Raw genomic sequence first — 14,167 nt, 5'->3', positions numbered from 1 at the left:
GTGGAGAAGATGGCAGTTTAGCATTGAGATATCGTCCTCCCTATATGAAAAACATGGGGGAAACACTTTTTCAGGATTTGTGAGGGATTCGACAACAGTGCATGCACGTCTATCTCCTGCTCTTATCGGTTTGATCCTCACAGCTGTGAGCAAGATAAAGCTAGGCCAGTCACTCACTGTCAAACAGTTTTGAGACTGTTAGGTCTGATGGCAGGTGCTTTGTACTTTGGTTATATGGAAGAAGCCTCGGTTCTTGTCCTAGGGTTCTGTGCTAGGAACTCCTTGTCGTCACATATGCTTCTCTCATATGCTGGGGAGCGATCATGGATGGTCGCTCAGTGTCTCACTCTAGAACTCCCAGCACAAGGAAACTGGTGGGACTCATCACTTAGATCATGTTAACTGCCTGGTTGGTACAGTGCTGGAATTTCTGCAGGATCAATTCTCTGTAGGGCTATCCCCACCACTCTAAAGGTTAAGGTGATAGTGTAGCTGCTTACCATACATCTTTGGGTGGAGTCTTTGGGGAGAAACCGTTGGTGTATCATCAGTGGTGCGTAGATCAGGTGGAGTATGGCGGCTTTGTTAGTCTTATAACAGGGGTATCCCTACAGACTGGTCCCTTCTGCACACATTCGTCAGGTTTTAAAACCTAGATTTGGGCTTTACCCCTGGGTCCCAGGTGATTTCTCTCTTTGTTGTGATCGCCTTATTTCATACAAGACAGGCACTGGTCACTAGGCAGCATTGGTATAAACGTTTCCATTGTGTCAATCTCGACGCAGTACGGGTTCCCTTGAAAGGGAAAGTTACGATTCTAACCTCGGTTCCCTGAAGAGGGAACAAGATGCTGCATCGCTCTGCCATACTTCCGGTGTGCCTGTGATGAACTTGCTTTGGCCTATCACAAGCTGACAATGTTTGGTTTGTGTGTGCTTTCCTGCCATGACATCATCCGCTTATACGCCATTAAACTGATTTCAAAAGTGCTTAAATTACACAGAGTGTTCCCATAGCGCCAATCTCGATGCAGTCATAACCGAAGCGTTTTGTGTTCTTAAAGAGTGTGATGGATTGTATGGCGATAGAAGATTAGTTAAATGCACAGAAGCTATATCATTTAGAAATGTAGAGATGATAAAATTGGTGTTATATAGCATATTATGGTTATATGGCATATATTTTTGACCTGGTAAGACCTCTACACAGAAAAATCCCTGGTGTTAAATTTAAAACCGCTCTGTGTTTATATGGGAACCACCAGCAGGGTGTTAAAAGTAACACTGAAGCAGTGTTAGAGTTAGTGAAATAACTGAGAGAATAATTGAGTGATGATTGAGCATTATTGAAGACACCTGATGTTAACAAGCAGAATAACTGAAGAAAAGAGAAACACAAGAACTACAAATGACTTCAGGAGATGAAATCAACTGAAGATAAAAAACGACATTAAATCTGTGAAGATCTCAGCAGAGGAGGATTAAACAACTCCACAAACAGCATTACCAGCTTCACTTATTACTAACTAGTTATAGAGAATGAACAGAGTTTTAGATGTTTATGTTTTATTGGAAATTATAGGTTTTGTAAAGTCACCATTGTTGGTGATCAGTGTTTCCTTTAGTTGGTCAGTTTGACTCTTGGCTTTTTAATCAAGTTTGTGGTCTTTGTAACAGTGTTTACCAAAACACATAATTTGTTACAAAGGAAGCCAGAATGAAAGATAATCAGGCGATAATTTTAACCATCATGAAATGATTCACTAATGTCATCACTGAGCAAAAATGGTTATTTGTTATTAATAGCTTATTTTTCACCAACGATAATTTCTTGCCACAGGTCAGACATTCTGATTTGTGATTTTTAAAATATCTTGTGGAGCAAATTATTTTAGACACACAACGACATCGAGAATTAGCATATGAATCTCAACAATGGTGACATGCTTCATGCAGCAATCCATGCTGGGAGCCACCACATTATAAAACTAATGGCTCCAAGCATGCATCGCAGCATGAAGCATTTCACCATTGTTGTGATTCATAAGCTGATTCTTGATGTTAGTGTGTGTATATCTCTACTGTTTCTTTTCTCGCAATGTATTTAGAAAATTAAAATTCAGAATGTCTGATCTTTGGCAAAAAAAAGTGTTGATAAAAATACTATAAGTAAAAATCTGTTAATAACAAGTAACCTCTTTTGGTCAGTGATGACATTTGTCAAATATTTTTATTTACGACGATAAAATATGTATCACCTGATCATATTTATTTATTGTATCCTTTGCTACAAATTATGTGTTTTGGTAAACACTGTTACAAAGACAACAACTAATATATAATAGTGATGTTACGTTCGTGAACGAATCGTTCTTTTTGAACGAATCTTTTAGGTGAACGAATCGTTCTCGTTCACGTTATCCATTGACTCATATTTCTCGTTCACTGAAATTCCTCCCTCCACAGCCGCGCGGCGCTATTGCAGCGCATGCGCAGCTCAGTGAACCGGGTACCTCTGTGTTTTCAACCTGTCAAGAATGACTAAACCTCAAGCCAATAGCGTTCGAGTATGAGATGTGACGGAGCATGTGATTTGTTGGATGTAGTGAACGAATATGCCCTTCACTGACTGTGACCGAGTTGCTTTTGAGTCTGAACGAGTGAGATATCTTCTCGTGAATGAACGGGTAGCCTACATGTCGTTCGTGAACGAAAAGAACCAGTTGTTTGAACGATAATGATGGCGAATCGATAGAGCTGGGTTTGTGTTGTCAGCAAATTTGCATCAAAGAAGGAAATTTACACTTTACCATTGTAATGAAAACAGTTTAATAACGCAAGCGTGGTTATATATAGGCTAACAAAGACAAATTAACATTGTCATTTTGTACTTGACTGTTACTTGATTTTAATTTACACTTCTCTTTACCTGCTTTTCTTTTCTTTAGTTTGTGTGTTTTAGACTTAGTTTTGTGGTATTTTGCACTTTGAAAAATTTACTTTACTACTTGTGTTCATTTTGTATTATCAAAAATGAATTAATTACATTTTATTCATGTCATATGCACTTCTCTAAAAAGTAAAACAAACCAAAAAATATGACAGTATTGGTTAGGTCTCATTTGCGTAACGTTAGCAAATAACATTTCAGTTCGGGCTGTGAAGGGGCATGTAATTGGTCGGATCTACTGAACGAATACGCCCATCACTGACCGAGATCTCTCTGTTTCGAGTATGAACGAGAGAGAGATCTCGTTCGTGAACGAATTGATCAAACTGGTACATTTCATTCGTGAATGAGAGTACTGGGTAGATCGGTCATTTAGCATGTGATTCATCTCATTCAAAGCGCAGATATAGGTGTGCACATATAATTGTTTATATTCATATTTAACATACAGAACATCAACGTTTAATATAATCCCAGATTTATGAATGTGTATGTCTGACTAAACAAATAAAATGATAATTATGCTAGAAAACCTTGGTTTGGTCATCTGAACCTCTTATTTAGACTTATTTTATTAATTTAGGAAATAAGGCACAAATTTTAACAAAGCCAAATCAGTTTTTTTTGTAACAAGTAAATACGTTCGTTAAAACATATCATAAATACACTCTTTTTCGCCACCTGCTGCAGTATTTATGTAATTGGAAGAAATTGTCACTGAACGAATCAGTGAACGAGTCTGAACGAATCATTTTGGTGAACGAATTGAAAATGAATGAGTCTCTGAAAAGAATCAAAATTTCCACCACTAATATATAAAAAATAATATAAAGTGTCAAACCGCCCAACTAAAGGGAACACTAATCACCATAATGGTAACCAACATTTTTAATAAAACATCAACATCTAAAAGTCTGTTCATTCTCAAAAAGAACTTCTGTAGATGAATGACAGAAACGGGGCTCTCAAGTGTCACGCATTGAGTGTTACTCATTTCGGTCTTTTGTCACGCACTCCCACCATACATTGTATTTCTCACGCGGAAAAACTATTTATAATATATTCAATATGCTGCAGTGCCCCAAATTCTCTGGCCACGTCGCTCTCACTCACTATGGAACCGGCAGGAATCAAGCACGTCTCCCCTGGAATTCTTAGTCGAGCCTACCACTTATCAGCCAATCAAAAAAAAAGAAAGGGGGTACACAATAGCCAATCAGAAAATAGCACTATTGTATCTGGGTAAAATTTTACGCAACAACAAATGAAAAAAAGCATATTCTGGAATTGTCAAGCTGGTTTGTAATAAGAGAGATTTCATGACTTTTCAGTTGATTTCATCTAAGGCTGTGTCTGGAAGTCAGTTTTAGTTCTTTTGTTTCTCTTTTCTTCAGTGATTCTGCTTGTTATCATCAGGTGTCTTCAATAATCGAACAATCATCACTCAATTAATCACTTAATTATCTAATTAACTCTAACGCTGCTTCAGTGTTACTGTAACACCCTGCTTGTGGTTCCCATATAAACACAGAGCGGTGTTAATTTAACACTGGGGAATTTACTGTGTAGCAACTGCATTTTGGACTAACTGTATCTTGTTTATTGAGGATGCAGGTCAACCTGCTAGTAGTCTCAGCCTCAGACGTCACGCCCACGGAACGTTGGCTAAACGTCTGATGCATATGGTACACTTAACTGGAAACACTTCAGGAATGTCGAAGTCGTCATCTGATTGGTTGAATTTTATCTGATTTCCGGGGGGCGCGAGTGTCGCGTTTATTTTCGGTCTGCCGGGAAACAAAGCGCAGACGTGTGATTGTGGAAGAAAAACTGTTGTGTTTACATGAGTGACAATGAGCATTTATCAAGATCAGCTAAACGTAGGATTCTCAAAAGTATACGTGCACGAATAGATCAATGACTTACTGCTTGTTTTCTTCTCCTTCTTTGATTTTCTATGCTGACTGACTTGTTGCACGCCGGTCTGTTGTTGTGGGGACATTTCCACCCCCCGAAACGTGACGCTGAACGAAGCGAACTGTAATTGGTTGTTTGACATGTCGGTCAAACCGCCTTATGGGCGGGCCTTGGCCAAAGAAAGCTGCTATGAATTCCAGACCTTCAGCCGTCAGTCTGAAGGTCTGGCTACGTGAGACTAACCTGCTAGTAATGCATTACAGTAATCTAGTCTAGAGGTCATGAATGCATGAACTAACCTTTCTGCATCAGAAACAAATAGCCTGTTCCGGGGCTTAGCAATGTTTCTGAGGTGGAAGAAGACTGTTTTTGTAACATATGCAATAAATGCAATATGATTTTCAAAAGACAAGTTGTTGCAGTACATCCTTCCAAATGCAAATTGTGTTCTAAGAGATTTTGTGTTCAGGTTTTTTGTTTTTTGGTACATTTACAGGTTTTTGGTACAACCATTTTTGGTTTAATGTAATTTTCACATTTTACTTAAATTGCGACAGCTGTAATCGATTAAGTTTAATTGCACATTTAATTGCCATTTTTTACCCCTTTAACTTGAATTTGGGGGGCATTTCCATTTATATTGGTGGCATGTTGGCCCCAAGACCCCATTCATTTCCTACCCTGGTGTACAATACTAAAGTTTGAGTTTTTTTATATGTTTTTCAGTGTCTGTGATTTCCTCTGGAAAAAAGAAGCTGAATCTGGTGCTGTGTGGAAAAGATACAACACTTAAGGTCTCTTTGTCAAAACTTTTACGAGGGAAACTGATAAAACCTTCACATCAGAGAGAGAGCAGTGAAAAGTGTGTGAAAAGAGAGGAGACAATACATGGACGTGTGATCAGTCTGGTGGAGCTTCCAGCTGTCAATCACCTCTCAGAAGAGGAAGTGATGCGTCAGACTCTCCGCTGTGTGTCTCTCTGTGATCCTGGAGTTCATGTTTTCCTCCTCATTATTCCTGCTAGCCCTATGACTGAAGAAGACAAAGCAGAAATAGAGAAGATCCAGAGCATATTCAGCTCCAGAGAACACTTCATACTGCTGTTCACCTCAGATCTCCCCGTTGAAGAACCAGGGACAGATTTGTTAAAATCCAACCCAGAATTTCAGAGGTTAATCAGTCTCTGTGGAGGGCAGTACAGAGTGATGGGTTTAAATGGACCTGAACACCCAAGCCAGATCCCAGAACTAATGGATTATATAGAGAACATGAAGATCGAACCCTATTCACTTCAGATGTATGTGAAAGCTCAAAAAAACAGAGTCAGACGTGAAACAGAGGAGAAATATATAGAAGAACTGAAGAGAATGGAGAATGAAAATAAAGAGTTAAAGCAGAATACTCAGTTAGAAGGTTAGTGTTGTTTTTTTTTTTTTAGTTTATGTAGGCCTAGGCCTATCTTTATAAGAATGTAGCCTACACACTTTTCCTTTACAATATTCCAGCAATCATGAGCAATCATGTTGTTAGCCCTGTAATACTGTTGTTAATGTAGAATCAGACTTCATGATTCATGAATGAATCACTCTTTTGAGTCAGTTCCAGGAATTGGTCAAATCTGTAAGCAAAACACATGTAAAGTTATAGGATACTTTAACTTTATTGAAAAATAAATATATATATATTTGCCTAGAATTAATTACAATAAACCTGAAGAAGCATCCCATTGATCGCCAAATGATAAAGAAAGTCTTTAAGTTCATGCTTTTTAAGTTTAAGTTCCAAAACCTGCAAATCTTGTGACTGCAGACAAAGACATTTTTAATTTTCTCTGAAAATAATTCTCTCATGTAGGTTATAATTGGAACATTAAAAATGGAGCTGACCATCGTTCTATCGATGCAAACAAAGTATTTGAATAGATATATAATATCTGAATAGACTGAACAGAATTCTGCTATTCAACCGTTAAATACATTTTAATCATGTTTGGAGGTTCTTATGTTACATCACTGCTGAGGAAACTCCAGAACATGTGATGCAATTTATTAATCAATTTTGTTATTATTCATGCTTGACTATTATAAAGTATATATGACAGGTCATAAAACCAAGTTTGGACTTGTTCACAATGTCAACTGCATCTGAACCAAATTTTGTGTTGATATCTCAAAGAAATCAAAAGTAACAGCACTTGCCCAGCTAACAGATTTTTGTTATAAGAACATTCTCCAAATATTCAGTGTTGGTTCTGGGAACGTAAAACGTAAAAAATGTCCAGTTTTCTTGACGTTAGAGGAAGATATAATGTTCCTCAAACGTTCTTTCAACTTAATTTTTATTTAAAATTCAACATTCTAGGTACGTTAATTTGTAACATTCCAAGAACATAAAAATGTCCAGGTTCCTGAATGTTACTATAAATGTTATTTAATGGTTAGTGTTATGTTCCTGAAAAATTCTTTCAATCATCTTTCGAAAGAGTAACACAAACTACAACTTTATTCAGACACAGCCTTAGATGAACTGAAGATAAAAGACATTAACTCTCTCTAGATCTGATTAAACAACTGATTAAAAATTACCAATGCAGAAATGTTCTCCAAAAAACCTGAAATTGCTGATAAAGCACCAACTGAATGAAAGTCAAAGGTCAAGAGCCCAACTAAAGCAAACACTGATCTACATGATGGTGACCTCAAACAAAACATTTTCAATAAGACATCAACATATAAACCTATGTTCTTTCTCAATAAGAACTTATGTAGATGTGTGACAGAAATAAAGTCAGTCTGGTTAGTAATAAGTGAAGCTGGTAATGCTGTTTGTGGAGTTGTTTGATCAGATCTTGAGAGAGTTAATGTCTTTTATGTTCAGTTCATCTAAGGCTGTGTCTGAATAAAGTTGTAGTTTGTGTTCTTATTTCTCTTTCATTCAGTGCTTGTTCACAGCAGGTGTTTGAATGATTGAAAGAATGTTTCAGGAACATCACACTAACCTTTCAATAACATTCTATTAATATTCAGGAATATGGACATTTTTATGCTAATGTGACGACCTGTGCTTTCAACGGCGTCGAGAGCATCTTGGGCACATAGCTATGTCTCGGTCTTAGGGTGACTCTGGAATCACCGACCCCAAACTCCATGCAGGAAGGGCTCATGAAGAGCACCTGCAAATCACCCACTCGCTTAACTGATGCCAATGCCAGCAGAAGAGCAGTCTTAAGCGATAGTGGCTTTAGTTCAGCCGACTGAAGCGGCTCAAATGGTGGGCCTTTCAGGGCTCCAAGAACCGTGGAAAGGTCCCATGCCAGTATAGAAGGAGGCCGAGGAGGGTTCATCCTCCTGGCCCCTATAAGAAAACGAAAAAGCCGGTTCTGCCTAGTGATTGATCAGCCACAGGAGTTTGGTAGGATGCAATGGCTGCCACATGTACATTGAGCGTGGAGGGCGTGCGTCCCACGTCCAAAAGCTCTTGAAGAAACGAAAGAACCACTGATACCTCACATGAAAAGGCACCAGCTGGCGAAGACCACCATCTTAAGAGTATATAATTGTCTAGTAGACAGTGCTTTAGCTTCAGTGATAGTGTTTAGGACTCTCTCTGTGAGGTCCCCGGATACCCGTTGAGGGGCCACACATGAAGGGCCAACAAGTCTGGGCAGGGGTGCTAAACCGTCCCGTTCGCCTGTGTGAGGAGGTCTTTCCTCAGAGGTATCGGGCAGGGGGCCTCTGCGCCAGCTCTGGGAACCATACCTGGGTCTTCCAGAGGGGAGCTATTAGAAGGACATTGCTCCTGCTCTTCCTGATCTGCTCGATGACCTGAGGGATCATCGAGACAGGAGGGAATGCATAGAGAGGGCAACTGGGACAGGCATGGGTCAGCGCGTCCTTGTTCTTCGAAAAGAACGCTGAGTAAGGGACGCGCCATGACTTCATGAGATCTTTGTGTACCTCAGGGAAGAAAGGCGCTGGTTTGTGACGTGGGGGCCTTCTGGCGCCCGGGCGAGACCATCCATCCAATCGGCTCTTCACAGGCTCTTACGCAATACGAAGTGACCTTTCTCGAAAGGGAACTGGACATTTTTATGTTCTTGGAATGTTACAAATGAACGTTCCTAGAATGTTGAATTTTAAATCAAAATTAAGTTGAAAGAACATTTGAGGAACATTATATCTTTTAAAACACGTTCCTCTAAGGTCAAGAAAACTGGACATTTTTTACGTTCCCAGAACCAACACTGAATATTTGGAGAACGTTCTTATAACAAAAGTCTGTTAGCTGGGGAGATCTCATTATTCTCCCAGCAGAGTTAATTTAAAACTGGAGTTTTTGCTATGAAGTTTCTAACCTTTAAAATGACACCTATTTTGTGTTATTAAACAAGAATGAATGTGTGAATTAATGATAACTTTTAATGATATTAATACATACATACATACATTATTTCAGGTGCTGAATGTTTGGATTATCTGAAGTTTTTGAGGATTGTGCTGATCGGGAGGACAGGAAATGGAAAGAGTGCAACAGGAAATACTATTCTGGGAAGAAATGAGTTTGTAAGTCAACCAAGCATGGATTCAGTGACGACAGTTTGTACGAAGGGAGTTGGTGAAGTTGATGGTCGATCAGTAGCTGTTGTTGATACTCCAGGACTCTTTGACACTGAACTTTCAAATGATCAAGCGGTGGAAGAAATAATGAAATGTGTTTCACTGTCGTCACCTGGACCTCATGTGTTTGTCATTGTGTTGAGTTTGGGGAGATTCACCAAGGAGGAAAATGATACTATGCAACTGATAAAGAATATCTTTGGTTCAAAAGCTGCTCAGTTCAGCATCGTTCTGTTCACTAGAGGAGACGAACTTGAGAATGTGTCCATAGAAGATTATGTGGAAAGAGGAAACAATACAGAACTGAAGAAACTGATCAGAGATTGTGGAAACAGATTCCTGGTTTTCAATAACAAAGAAAAACGAGACAAAACTCAAGTGATTAAACTGTTAAACATGATAGAAGAAGTGAAAAATAGTAATGAGGGTCGATACTTCACTAACAGCATGTTTGAGGAGGCAGAGATGTCCATTAAAAAGAAAATGGAGGAAATACTGAAAGAAAAAGAAAGAGAAATTCAGAGTCAACATGAGACATTAAAAGCCAAATATGAGATGGAAATGGAAAATATGATAAAGAGACTTGAGGAAGAGAAAAAAAGAGCAGATGAGGAGAGAATGAAAATGCAGAATCAGCTGAGAGAAAAAGAGGAAAATCTCAGAAAAGAGTTTGAGAAAGAAAAAGAAGAACAGGAGAAACGAGAGACTGAAAACCAGAAACGATTAGAAGATGAAGTACAACTAAGAGCTGAATATCATCAAAAAATAGAAGAAATGAAAAAAGAGACTGAACATCAGAGATTACAGTATGAAAAACAGCAAAAGGACAGAGAAGAAGAGGATAGAAAGAGAGAAGAGAAATACAGACAAGATCAAGAAAAGATGAAAAATAAACAAGAACGTATTATAGCAGAATTACGAGTAAAACAGGAAAAAGAAATAAAAAAGAAAGATTCGGAGGAAGGAAAGAGGATCAAACAAGAAGAAAAAGAAAGACGGAAATGGGAAAAACAAATAAAAGAGGCTGAAAATGACAGAAAAGAGATTCAAGAGGAAATTAAACAACAACAGAAAGAATGGGAGAATGAAAAGAAACAACAGATGAGAGAACGAAAGGAAGAAGAAAGAAAGAGAAAAGAGAAACACAAGGATCAACTGAGAGAAAAACAAGAAGAACTGGAGAAAATGGAAAAGAGATTTGAAAAAGAGAGAGAAGAAGAAAGACAGAAGATAGAGGAGGAGAGAGAGAAACAGAGAATAGAAAGAGAAGAAAATGAGAGAGAATATGATGAAAAGAAAACTGAAATGGGAAGATATTATGAAAGACTGGAGCGAGAGAGAAAAGAGGAGTGGGAGAGAAGAAGACAAGCAGATGATGAGAGACGAGAAGCAGAGAAAAAGAAATGGAAGAAAATAACAGAAGATCTGAAACGAGAGCGAGAAAAGGAGAACAAGAGAAGAGAAACAGAAGAGGTGAAGAGAAAAGAAAGAGAAGAGAAAGAGAGAAATGAAATGAAAAAGAAATATGAAGAGAAAATAAAAGTCATAAAGAAGAAACATGAAGATGAAGCCAGAAAAAAAGCAGAAGAACTGAATGATTTCAGAGAGAGAAATGAGCAGCACGTTCAGGAGCTCAAAGAGATGCTGGATGAACGTCAGAAACAACATGAACTACTGGAAAAACTCTATCAACATCTGCAGGTCCAGAAAGGAGAAGAAATAAAAGAGCTACTACAAGAAGTTGAAAAACTGAAAAACAAACCAGACAGATGTGTCATGATGTAATAATTATGAAAAAAAAAAAAAAAAAAAACATTAATGCTTCTTTTTATTGTTATAGTTACTTATGGAAGAAAAATAATGGCAAATGTCTTTGAAAAAAAAAAAAAAAAAAAAAAAGTAAAAAAATATATGCATTGCATTACCCGGGATTGCATTTTAATGACTTGTATTTTAAGGGTTTGCATTTTTATGGGCTGAAATTCAACATGGTTGTATATTTATGAATATTTGGTAATGCTGTAGATTACAGCCCGCAATTCTGCGTAATTAAAAGGAATTTACAGCGAACTTTTGGTAATTATAGTGTACCTATAAAGTACTTATGTGTAAGTATAAGGGAACCATATGTAAAGTTTGCGAGAACATACACAGCAAAAACTCCAGTGTTAAATTAACACTCCTGGGAGTGTATATGAGTCCACACTCAAGAGTGTAAAGTGTTAAAATATGAGAGTTAAATTAACACTCAAGAGTGTTGAAGTTAATGAGATAATTAAGTTATTAATTTAGTGATGATTGAGCATTATTGAAGACACCTGATGTTAACAAGCAGAATCACTGAAGGAGAAAATCACAAATTGTAAGCTACCATTAAGGTGATGGGTGTTTGCTTTAGTTGGGCTCTTGACCCTTATATGTTTACTTAAAATTTTGCTTGTCTGCTGTTATTGATTTATAACAGTCAAATGAACAAAGAAAAAAAAGTGATCTGATGGTGTTGGTTATATTACGACAATCATCATTTGAACTTGCTTTAATTGCAACTTAATGAGTTAATTACTGAGCTCATTAAGATCCTTATTTCTGACTTAGATTTATGTTGTTGTTTACAGCATAACTGTGATTCTGCTACATTTCCAGAATTTTAGATATAAAACAAAAGTATTTCTTAAAAATTGTTTTTAAAAAAAACAAACATTCTTTTAGGCACACACAGATGTCAAGATTCAGTCTATGCATCTCAACAATGGTGACGAGCAGAATATTAAATTAGGAAAAGTAAATTACATAGACAATTCAGATCATAATTTATTCATACCGCAATGCATGATGGGAGCCATTAATGAGTTGTGATTGGTGGCAGCCACTGCAACATGCTTTATTATTGTCACCATTGTTGAGATTCACAGGCTGATTATTGATGTCTGTTTCTAAATAAATTAACTCGAATGTCTTTTGATCAGAACAATGTTTATGAAATATTTTTGGATTATATGAAAAACACTGAAAATCATATACTGTAAAACCACAGAGTTGCTGTAATTAACAAGTTAAGCCATCTCAATAAGTTCTGTTTTTCGGATCACAGCATGATTTTGTCAAAACATAACCAACACCATCAGATCACATTGTCTCTTTGTTCATCTGACTGTTATAAATCAATAACAGCAGACAAACAAAATCTAAAGTAAACATATAAGGGTCTAGAGCCCAACTAAAGCAAACACAAATCACCATACTGGTAACTTACAATTAGTGATTTCCTCCTTCAGTGATTCTGCTTGTTATCATCAGGTGTCTTCAATAATGCTCAATCATCACTAAATTAATCACTTAATTATCTCATTAACTTTAACACTCCTGAGTGTTAATTTAACACTCATATTTTAACACTTTACACTCTTGAGTGTGGACTCATATACACTCCCAGGAGTGTTAATTTAACACTGGAGTTTTTGCTGTGTACTGTGCACTGTTAACCCTTGCTGTAAAAAAGGCCAAATTCTGACAGTATCATACCATTTTCATTAAAACAGTAATATACAATAGAAAACAATGCATTCTGGGTTATAACTGTTGTTTTCGAGAAAATAGCCTACAGGAATATACTGTGAATTAACAGTGAAGTCGACACTCAGAGGCTGTGTTCAAAATCACACCCTATACCCTCATTCACTATTCCCTACATTAGTTCACTAATATAGTCGACTCAAACAAAAAGAAGTGAGTGAATTGAGACACTGATGAACACCTGATAAGCAGAATCACTGAAGGACAGAGAAACAAGAACAGAAAAAAGAGAAACACCAGAACTGACTTCCAGCCACACTGAGTGTGATTCTCTTACGTAATTTTCCTCACACCCAAAAAGGGACAAATTTGACAAGCTATAATAAATGATTTGAGGGTATTTTGAGCTGAAATTTCACAGACATAACTTGGGGACACCATAGATTTATATTACAACTTGTGATAAGGGGTATAATATGTCACCTTTAGGACACATTTCGAGGATGTGTTTTTTAATCTTGCAGAAGCTTCTTTTTAATTTCTTGTGTTTCTCTTTTTTCTGTTCTTCTTGTTTCTCTTTCCTTCAATTATTCTGCTTATTAACATTAGGTGTCACTACTAATCATCACTTAATTAATCAATTATCTCATTATCTTCAACACTGCTTCAGTGTTAATTTTAACACCCTGTAGTTGGGCCTACAGTATATGTACACCGAGGAGTGTTAATTTAACACTGGGGACAAAATATTGTATATAAATAACTTTTTGTTAAAATAGTCCACGTGACTACAGTGGTTCAACCTTATTGCTATGATGCAACGAGAATACTTTTTGTGCGATTTTTTTCCACACTATTACATATTTTTGCATCGCTTCATAACATTAGGTTGAACCACTGGAGTCACATGGACTATTTTAACAATCTTTACTACCTTTCTGGGCCTTGAAAGTGGTAATAAAATTGCTGTCCATGGAGGAGTCAGAAAATATCTTAATTTGTGTTCCAAAGAAGAACGAAGGGCTGACGTGTTTGGGTGGGGTTTTGGGTAAACTATCCCTTTAATCTCTTCTACGAGTTTATACAGACTGCAAAATGTGTAAAATTCATTGTTCTTATGTGTATTTGAATTAAACATTCCTTTTCAATGTTATAGGTTATTGATGGGTTAG

General features: G+C 37.1%; 1 protein-coding gene across 1 annotated transcript in view; it reads right to left on the bottom strand.

The window, feature by feature from the left end:
* The window catches only part of LOC308697603 (uncharacterized protein), a 641,328-nt gene that overhangs the window by 325,605 nt on the left and 301,556 nt on the right, over positions 1 to 14,167 (bottom strand). The gene's annotated exons all lie outside the window — the stretch shown is intronic.

The sequence above is a fragment of the Scardinius erythrophthalmus genome (assembly GCF_964197995.2).
Source record: "Scardinius erythrophthalmus genome assembly, chromosome: 1".
Classification (NCBI taxonomy): Eukaryota; Metazoa; Chordata; class Actinopteri; order Cypriniformes; family Leuciscidae; genus Scardinius; species Scardinius erythrophthalmus.
Note: the sequence above shows the minus strand (reverse complement) of the source record. Positions and strands in the feature narration are given on the sequence as shown.